This window comes from Triticum dicoccoides, chromosome 6A (genome assembly GCF_002162155.2).
Source record: "Triticum dicoccoides isolate Atlit2015 ecotype Zavitan chromosome 6A, WEW_v2.0, whole genome shotgun sequence".
Taxonomy (NCBI): domain Eukaryota; kingdom Viridiplantae; phylum Streptophyta; class Magnoliopsida; order Poales; family Poaceae; genus Triticum; species Triticum dicoccoides.
Window position 1 is genome coordinate 161774905 of NC_041390.1, and position 10313 is coordinate 161785217.

Genomic DNA, 10313 nt, shown 5'->3' on the forward strand with positions numbered 1-10313 from the left:
CACTTACAGTAGTTGATGGTGACTTACATATTTCGAGTCCTGTACCAGCAGTTCCTTGGATATATCTCAATATCCTTTTGACGGCTATCCAATGTAGAGAAGTGGGTGAGTGCAAAAATTGACAGACCTTGTTAACTGAGAAAGAAATATCTGGTCTTGTCAAGGTTAAGTATTGGAGTGCATCAACAACACTCCTATATTTAGTTCCTTCCTCTGCACTCAACAGTTCTCCTTCATGCAGTGACAGTTTTTCTGTTGTGGATAAAGGTGTACTGGAGGGTTTACAGTCTTTCATACCTACCCGTTTGAGTATATCCTTGGCATATTTTTTTTGGGTCAACAGTATACCATCATGTATCTTGTTTACTTCAATGCCGAGGAAATAATGCAATTCTCCCAAGTCTTTGAGAGCAAAATCATTTTTCAAGTTTTTAAGCAAAGCTGCGGTGGTTCTTGAGAGGAGCTAGCAACAATTATATCATCTACATAAACAAGCATATAAATGATCACCTTCCCTTTCTTGAAGAAGAACAAAGAAGTGTCTCCCTTTGAAGGTCTGAACCCAAGTTGTTGCAGTTTTGTGCTTAGTCTTGAGTACCAAGCTCTGGGTGCCTGTTTCAGACCATACAATGCTTTGTCCAATTTGCACACATGTTGTGGCTTGGTGGCGTTCACAAAACTAGGTGGTTGCTTCATATAGACCTCTTCCTCGAGAACCCCATGTAGGAACGCATTCTGTACATCCAATTAGCGAAGGCTCCAACCTCTAGATACAGCAATAGACAAAACAAGTCTGATAGTAGCTGCTTTAACAACAGGACTAAACGTGTCGTCATAATCAATACCATAGCGTTGTTTAAATCCTTTAGCAACTAATCTAGCCTTGTATCTATCTATAGTGCCATCTGAGTTTCTTTTAATTTTGTACACCCACTTGCAATCTATTATATTTCTACCTTGTCTAGATGGAACTAAGTGCCAGGATTGATTTTTCATAAGTGCATCATATTCAATCTCCATAGCATGTTTCCAATTTTTATTGCTTAGAGCTTCTGCTAGATCTCGTGGTTCTGTAGCAGTAGCAGCAAGGTTCACAAATTTGAAATTCTTGTCATACCTGGCCGTGGCATCCTTTGGGACCAATGGTTTAAACACACCTCGCTGTGACCGCGTACTCGGACGCGCATGAATAGTAGCCGCAGACGATCCTGGCGCTGCAGAGGATCCTGCTCCTCGTACCGACAGATCCGTCAGGGGATCTCCCTCAGCTGCCGCATGATCAGGCGTGGGATCACGCGCCGGATCGATTTGTCGTGTGGGCGACACACGCCCTAGAGATCGCGGGCCAGCGCCATCAATACACAGCAGGCCAGGCGCGGGCGATCCAGCCGAAGAGCGACAACTGGCGCTAGGGGACGCGCCACAGCCGGGTGCGCCCGACCGCTCAGCAGACGCGGGCCGCGTGTCGGACGTGGAGGGGCTGCCCGTGGGTGGAGGAGACAGATCCTCCTGGACATCTGCGCGCATGATTGGAGCGCCGGATCCTGCGCCGCTAGATCTCTCGGGATCAGCAACTGCAGGCAGATCCATCTCGTGTCCCGCGCTGGTTCCCTTTGGCATGATATGGAGCATAAAATCACACTGTGTAGCAGCATTTTTTGCATCATTTTTGCTGCCTGTTTCTGCACCATGACGATCAGGGTCAGTAGCACTATTAATCACATGATCATTAACACATTCACCCCCTTGATCAGTAGGATTTAAGAGCTCCGGTGAAAGCAGGAGGATTTCGGCGCGAAGACAAGCACCCGCATTAGGATGCAAAGTAGAGAAGGGGAAACAGGTTTCACCAAAAACTACATCACGAGATATGTAAACTCGTCCAGTGGAAATATCCAGGCATTTGTAGCCTTTATGAAGGTTACTGTATCCAAGGAAGGCGCATTGTTTAGAACGAAACTGAATCTTATGTGTGTTATACGGCCGAAGATTGGGCCAGCAAGCGCATCCAAAGAGAAGGAGAGACAAGTTGTTTGGGGTTTCACCAAATAACCTAGTGAGAGGTGTCCCAAAATTTATGACTTTGCTTGGCATCCTATTGATGAGATAGGTAGCTGCAATGAAGGCTTCATCCCAAAATTTTAAGGGCATGGAAGCTTGAGCAAGTAAGGACAAACCGACTTCAACTATGTGACGATGTTTTCGTTCGGCCGAGCCATTCTATTGATGAGCGTGAGGACAGGAAACGTGATGAGAGATACCAATTTTTGTGAAAAAAGAGTTCAACTTGACATACTCCCCTCCCCAGTCGGTTTGAAGGGCAAGGATCTTTCGATCAAACTGTCTTTCAACAAGTTTTTGAAAGTCATGAAATTTTTGAAAAACTTCATGCTTGTGTTTTATGATATAGATCCATGTAAACTTACTGAAATCATCAATGAAACTAACGTAGTATTTCTTCCTTCCTACGGTTTCAACGGCAGGACCCCAAACATCAGAGAAAATAAGTTCCAAAGGAAATTTTGATTCACTCATAGATTGAGGATAAGGCAACTGGTGACTTTTGCCTTTTTGGCAGGCGTCACATACAAGTTTATTATCATTACTACTAGCACACGGGAGTTTATTTTCACTAATCATCTTCCGAACAAGGATGGAAGATGGATGACCAAAACGTCGGTGCCACCAATCCGAAGATGGTTTGGTGACACTTAGCACTTGCTTCTTGACGTTTGTCCCGACGTGCTTGATAGGATAGAGACCTTTCCTACCCCTGCCTCGAAGTCGAACCCTCCTCGTTTCCAGATCCTTGACAAGAAAAAAATGAGGGTGAATTTCAACAAAGGTATCATTATCAAGGGCAAGTTTGCTTGCTGAGATTAGACTTTTTGTGGCCTCTGGAACGTGAAGAACATTATTGAGATATAGATCACAACCTGGGGTTGAAATAGTTGTGTGACCAATGTGATCAGTAGCCATACCTGACCCATTGGCCGCGTGAATTTGGTCGTTGCCGGTGTACCTCTCCCGAACGGTGAGCTTCTCCATATCACCGGTAATATGGTCAGTGGCACCACTGTCCATGTACCAGTTGGTGTCCACCCCATACTGTGGTGCAGTCATGTTCGCCGAGCGCTCTTCTCCTCCCTGGTAGGCGGAGTCATAGCGCTTCCAGCACTTCCACGCTGGATGACCCACCTTGCCGCAGATCTGGCATGGCAGCTTGGTGGTGGGATTGTTGTTGTAGTTCCCACCTCCACCGCTGCCGCCTCCATGGTTGGATGGCCTGGAGGAGTTTCCGCGGCCGTGATCACCGCCGCCGCCTTGCCTGCCGCGGCCGCGGTCACCGCCGCTGCTGTTTCTGTTGTTGGAGCGCCCACGACCGGCTGCATTTGCAGACGACTGGGAGGACCCGCCACGAAGATTCATGCTGGTTTCGAAGCTCAGGAGCTACGAGTACAACTCTGGGACCTTGACTGGCTCGACCCGAGAGCACATGGCTGACACCACGGGGTCGAACTCTTCATCTAGTCCAGCTAGGATGTGGGACACAACGTCCTCTTCATCCACCTTCTTCCCTGAAGCAACGAGTTCATCACAGAGAGTTCTAACCTTACCAACGTACTCAGTGATCATGGAGTTTCCCTTCTGAAGATTGGCGAGGGCGATCCTGACGTTGACGGTTTGCGCTCGGGTTTGCGATGTCAGCATCCCCTGCACGGTGTTCCACAGCTCAGCTGCGGTGTGGCAGGTCGCCACCTGCACGGCCATCTCGCGCGGTAGCGTGGTCAGCAGGTACAAGAACACCTGTTGATCACGCGCATACCACACACCAAACTCCGGATTGGGAGCCTTGGACTTGGTCTTCCCGTCAGCGTCGGTGACTTCAATGTGCATGGACGTCACCTCTTGCTCGATGTCGAGGAACGCCGCCATCTGCGCCCCCCGAATGGCCGAGAGCACGGTGGCGCGCCATAGCGGCTCATTCCCTCTCGTAAGCTTCTCTGTGGCGATGTGTGCAAACGGGGACGAGGGGAAGGAGTTCACGGAGGAGCTTGCCATGGATGAGTTCGAGGCTGGCTCTGATTACCATGAAAGAAAGGAATATTGGAAGCGTATGCTATCATGCAGGGACGCGTGCGTGTTATATAGAGAGAACAAGTACATGGCGCAGGTTGTTGTGTGGCTTGACCCCTCATCCAAGTCTATACAAGATAAGGATCTCCTACTCCAACAACCTGCCAAGATTACAACTCACGCATACACAATTACACCATCGTGACATAAGTCACGTTACACAAACTACAACAATATCATTTAACAACCTTCTGCGGGACTAAAAGCCTACCGATGCTAATACCTATTTCTTCTCCATGATTTTAACAATTTTCATCTTGACCTTCTCTAATGTGTTCACCTCTGAAAAAATAATTTCTGCGACAATATGTGGCCTTGATGCATTAATCTCTTCCTGGTCAAATTCATATGTCCAGTGATCTCCATCCCAGTGTTTTATGCACAACATCACAAAAAGTCCACATGACACTCTGTAATAAACACGTGCAATCAGCTTAGGACGTAGCATGCACTTGCTTGTACTAGTGGTATGCAGTATGAACTTACCCATCTTTTTGTCTCGGCATTTCGTACTCATTTATTGGCCACGATGACACATCTGGATATTTTTTTTGCTTGAAGAGTTGAGTTGGCCTCCATAATATCCTTAGAAATTTCAGCTCTCTGAAACAAATTAACGAAACCAAGATATATTTTTGTTCCAACATAAACCATAATAATGTATGTCGCAATATAAACTAGAATAATGTATGTCCTAATATATTTTTTTCATGTGAGTGCGAAAATTATAGCGTACCAGTGTGGCAATCATATTGCGAATTCTTTGGCTAATTGCGCCATTAGAATTTGAGTCAAGAACTTGAAACTCCTCCTTGACGGTGTGCATCACTATGGTTATCCAATGATTCTCGTTAACGTGCATAGGAAAATACGCCTACATAACCACAAAATGATGTTATTGCAATTAAACACTATTGAATAAGAAAAACTAATAAATATGAAAGCAATACATTGTCCCGTGCGAAATACTCATCCATCACTCTCGTGAGGACTTTTGTTTTCTTTGTAAGCTTCTCTGAGTTTATATTATTAACTGATTTGTTCTTTACCCTTGCCCTATTTAACATAAATTTGGGAAACCTCGTTGTTAATATGTGACGATCACGAAAACCACAGGCTTGTAGGTGTTTACAATATGCATTGATGACTTGCATACATTAGTATAAAATTTCTATCAACTTCTGCAATACAAATGATGGTTCTATTAAAAACAAACTCATACTTATAGCACCACTCAACCATTTAAACGCGAGGACATCATGAAGCAGAGCTGGCATGCATATGTCCCCATCTGGTGGCGGCACATTAACCAAAGTTCGATGCGCATGCTTCTTTGACAATGCAAGAGTCTCAACAAAAACTTTGGCTGGCTCTATGTGATACGGAGTCATATTAAGTGAACTTGCTAGAATTGAAGGTGGTGAAGCAAACAGATCTAAAGCAATGCAGTTACGGTCAGTTAAATAATAAAAAAGTACATAACGCGTGAATGCATAATAAAGTAGTATTTGACTTACTTTTTTAACACATTTCTTGTGGGTAATCAAAAGGTCGTAGGGGGATTGACAATATTTCGATGGATTTTGTTTGCGTTTACCTTCATTCTCGTGACTGCCATCACCATTAGCTATGTTGCTCATTGCCGGGAAACTCTCAAACGTTTCTTTGGACTTTGTTGGTGACAAACCATCCATAGACTCACCAAAAATATCAGTATTCTGCGGGGTTCGGGACATAGACGGAAAGTCTTTTGTCCGTACAGTTGATGCCGAAGACGGAGAGTTTCCATTATCCTCTATAATAAAAGGATCAGTAGCTTCACCTTTACCCAGTGTTGTCGCCGGAGCACCCGTGTCATCAACGGGCATGGAGGTATCATTCATACCCATGAAAGATGTTCCTATCTTTACGTCGGTAGGTGATTCAACTTCTGGCCAATATTTTGACTTGTACTTGCCATTCTCCATCCCAACTCCTTCACCTACATCATCAAATTCTTCAACGTTGTCCTGCTTATTGAGCTTGTATATCACACCTTCCATGTTCAACCTTTTCATTACCATCTACAAACACAAATGAAACACGATAAGTAGTTGAATAATTAAAGCACATTCAATGCAACTTCTAAATTACATGTGCACATCTTTTAGGAATATTGAGAACCTCCTTGTGAAGCAGTTTTATGCATGTGATCACGCAGTCCATACTATAATTCGTGTTTGATGAAACCGCCAACGTACTTGGCTTTCTACTCCTGCCACCACCATTCCATTTAGCTTTCTTCGTTTCTTCCTATGGGACAGTCCCTTCACGTGCAACCTTAGCGCGTCCGTACTCTTCGCTAATGCAGTCTTCAATCTGTATAACAAACAATAAAATAAAATAAATAACAAATATACTTAATTACTATGTGGAACAAATAAAGACTATACTTATTGACTTACATTGCTGGTAACCCGCCCGTGTATGTTGTCATAGTCGTCTCGCTTTTTCCCTTCCATTTCTGGCCAGTTAAGCATTAGTGGGTATTCACGAGACAAAGGATCAAATGCATCCAGACCAATTGGCTCAAGTTCTTCCCAGTATATGTACTGCATGATAGTAAACACAATTAGTCAGATACATATATCACATATAAAATATATGTACATACAACTATTATGAAATGACTTGTACCTGAAGAAGAGCCAAGTTCCCGATAGGCCAATGGAATTTTTCAAGATCTTCAACCATTTTTTAATAGCAACCATGCACACCCCCAACATGAAATTGTTCCAATTGTATGACTTGATAGTGTTGACATCCTCCACCATTTTTTAATAACGATAAGGAACAAACTTGGTGGATTGTGATGCTAAGGCTGTACCCATAAGCACCATGGTGGCCCTTCTCACAAAATAATAATTATATGACTAACTATCAACAATATTTTTAATCAAGTCATCTATCAGGATTAGGCCCGTCCTTTTATCTAGAAACTGAGTCGGAACAATTTTTTTGGCGTCTAGTTGTACTGTTGCTATCATGCTAATCAAATCATCACCCTCGTTACATAGCCCGAATATGTCATAAACATCTTCATTAAGCACAGTGATGCCGTGATTATTTGGCGAATAAGAAATCGCTTTATGCTAGTACCATACATTGTAATCATAAATTCCAATAAGTTTTTCCTTATTTTCACCGAAGGAATTCTCAACATACTGTCCAAATTGGTGCCACGTAGCCTCATGCGTTGTCTAGGTGTGAATTTTCCCACCAATTCGCACCACTTCTCAATCGAACAGTACACATCTCCGTATTCTTGCATTCTAAATAAGATTAATGTTATTTGACTAGTTACGAGATTTAAAAAACATTACATGTGGTTTAGTACCATACCTTCCTGCGACACAACGTGCACCGGCAGCCCCCGTTGGCTATGCCCACCCGGTGTGGGTTAGTCGTGGCAACCGCCCTCTGCCAACACCACTGCGGTGGCCGACGGCCCACCCTATGGTTCTAGGTGAGAGCGACTTTGCCTAGAGGGCCCGGCCGGGCCGACATCCAGGCCGCGCGCATAGATGCCAGAGTGTATAGCCATCATGACGGCGACGGGGAAGGGAGTTGGGATGGCGATGGCGGTGTGACCGTGAGATCAGGCTGAGGTCATGCGTGGAGGCGGCGGGGTTAGGCGGTCGTGGGGCGAGGTAATGACGGAGTAATTTCCCATGCCCATGCACGCACGTACGGCGTCATACACATGGTCACGCCATAGTGGGTCCGTTGGTGTTGGGTTTCGTAGTAATTTCAAAAAAATTCCTACGCACACGCAAGATCATGTGATGCATAGCAACGAGGGGGAGAGTGTTGTCTACGTACCCAACGCAGACCGACTGCGGAAGCGATGACACGACGTAGAGGAAGTAGTCGTACGTCTTCACGATCCAACCGATCAAGCACCGAAACTACGGCACCTCCGAGTTCGAGCACACGTTCAGCTCGATGACGATCCCCGGACTCCGATCCAGCAAAGTGTCGGGGAAGAGTTCCGTCAGCACGACGGTGTGGTGACGATCTTGATGTACTACAGCAGCAGGGCTTCGCCTAAACTCCGCTACAGTATTATCGAGGAATATGGTGGCAGGGGGCACCGCACACGGCTAAGGAATAGATCACGTGGATCAACTTGTGTGTCTAGAGGTGCCCCCTGCCTCCGTATATAAAGGAGTAGAGGGGGGAGGCTGGCCGGCCAAGGAGGAGGGCGCAGGAGAGTCCTACTCCCTCTGGGAGTAGGATTCCCCCCCCCCCAATCCTAGTCGGAATAGGATTCGCGGAGGGGGAAAAGAGGAGGAGGGGGCCGGCCACCTCTCCTAGTCCTAATAGGACTAGGGGAAGGGGGAGGCGCGCAGCCCATCTAGGGCAGCCCCTTCTCTTTTCCACTAAGGCCCACTATGGCCCATATAGCTCCCGGGGGGTTCCGGTAACCCTCCCGGTATTCCGGTAAAATCCCGATTTCACCCGGAACACTTCCGATATCCAAACATAGGCTTCCAATATATCAATCTTTATGTCTCGACCATTTCGAGACTCCTCGTCATGTCCATGATCACATCCGGGACTCCGAACAACATTCGGTACATCAAAATTCATAAACTCATAATATAACTGTCATCGTAACCTTAAGCGTGCGGACCCTACGGGTTCGAGAACAATGTAGACATGACCGAGACACGTCTCCGGTCAATAACCAATAGCGGGACCTGGATGCCCATATTGGCTCCTACATATTCTACGAAGATCTTTATCGGTCAGACCGCATAACAACATACGTTGTTCCCTTTGTCATCGGTATGTTACTTGCCCGAGATTCGATCGTCGGTATCCAATACCTAGTTCAATCTCGTTACCGGCAAGTCTCTTTACTCGTTCCGTAATACATCATCTCGCAACTAACTCATTAGTTGTAATGCTTGCAAGGCTTATGTGATGTGCATTACCGAGAGGGCCCAGAGATACCTCTCCGACAATCGGAGTGACAAATCCTAATCTCGAAATACGCCAACCCAACATCTACCTTTGGAGACACCTGTAATGCTCCTTTATAATCACCCAGTTATGTTGTGACGTTTGGTAGCACCCAAAGTGTTCCTCCGGTAAACGGGAGTTGCATAATCTCATAGTCATAGGAACATGTATAAGTCATGAAGAAAGCAATAGCAACATACTAAACGATCGGGTGCTAAGCTAATGGAATGGGTCATGTCAATCAGATCATTCAACTAATGATGTGACCTCGTTAATCAAATAACAACTCATTGTTCATGGTCAGGAAACATAACCATCTTTGATTAACGAGCTAGTCAAGTAGAGGCATACTAGTGACACTTTGTTTGTCTATGTATTTACACATGTATTATGTTTCCGGTTAATACAATTCTAGCATGAATAATAAACATTTATCATGATTATAAGGAAATAAATAATAACTTTATTATTGCCTCTAGGGCATATTTCCTTCAGTTGGCCCGTCCTGTAAAACTTCCGCAGGCTGGCCCATGATGCATTTTTTCAAAACAAATAAATGCATGGTACTTTAACACCTCCTAGTTTAATACCACATCACTAAGCCGGTGCGCCATTGACTTCTTTATATACTTTTCTTTTTTGACATGAACAAACATCTGTGTTTGTGGGACTCTATTTGGAGGATATGCAAGATCGATGTGAGTCTTCACCTGCTCAGAGCTTGTGAAGGTTCATAAGGGTCATGCATATTCTTCAAAAAGAGAGCCATTATCTCTGATGTTTTAGACGACAGAAAATATTAATGCGTTTTTTCTGACTCACCCATTCAATCATTCAAAATTTCGTAGGGTTTTCTTAGCGAAACGCAACGAAAACACTGACCGGGCATCACGCAACATGCGTTTGGTGCCCGAATTCATTCTAATCTTGCGTGGGGTCCTACGATGGGCATGCCCACTGCCTGCCAAAATTGGGTGACATTTCATGCATGCCACATCGTACCACCTATTGAACAAGCACTCATCAGATCTGAACGAGGTCAGCTCCGAAGTGCATTTTCTTTTCTGACTCAGCCAGTTGACCCCAAACTTTTTGCACATGCCCACATTACCAGGGACATCATGCGTGCAAGTTTTCATCATTTTCCGATGACGTATGAATTTCGTAGG

At 45.1% G+C, this 10313-nt stretch overlaps 1 pseudogene; it reads right to left on the bottom strand.

The window, feature by feature from the left end:
- Positions 1-3434: 3434 nt before the first annotated feature.
- LOC119319812 lies at positions 3435-3573 on the bottom strand (annotated as a pseudogene).
- Positions 3574-10313: the final 6740 nt, after the last annotated feature.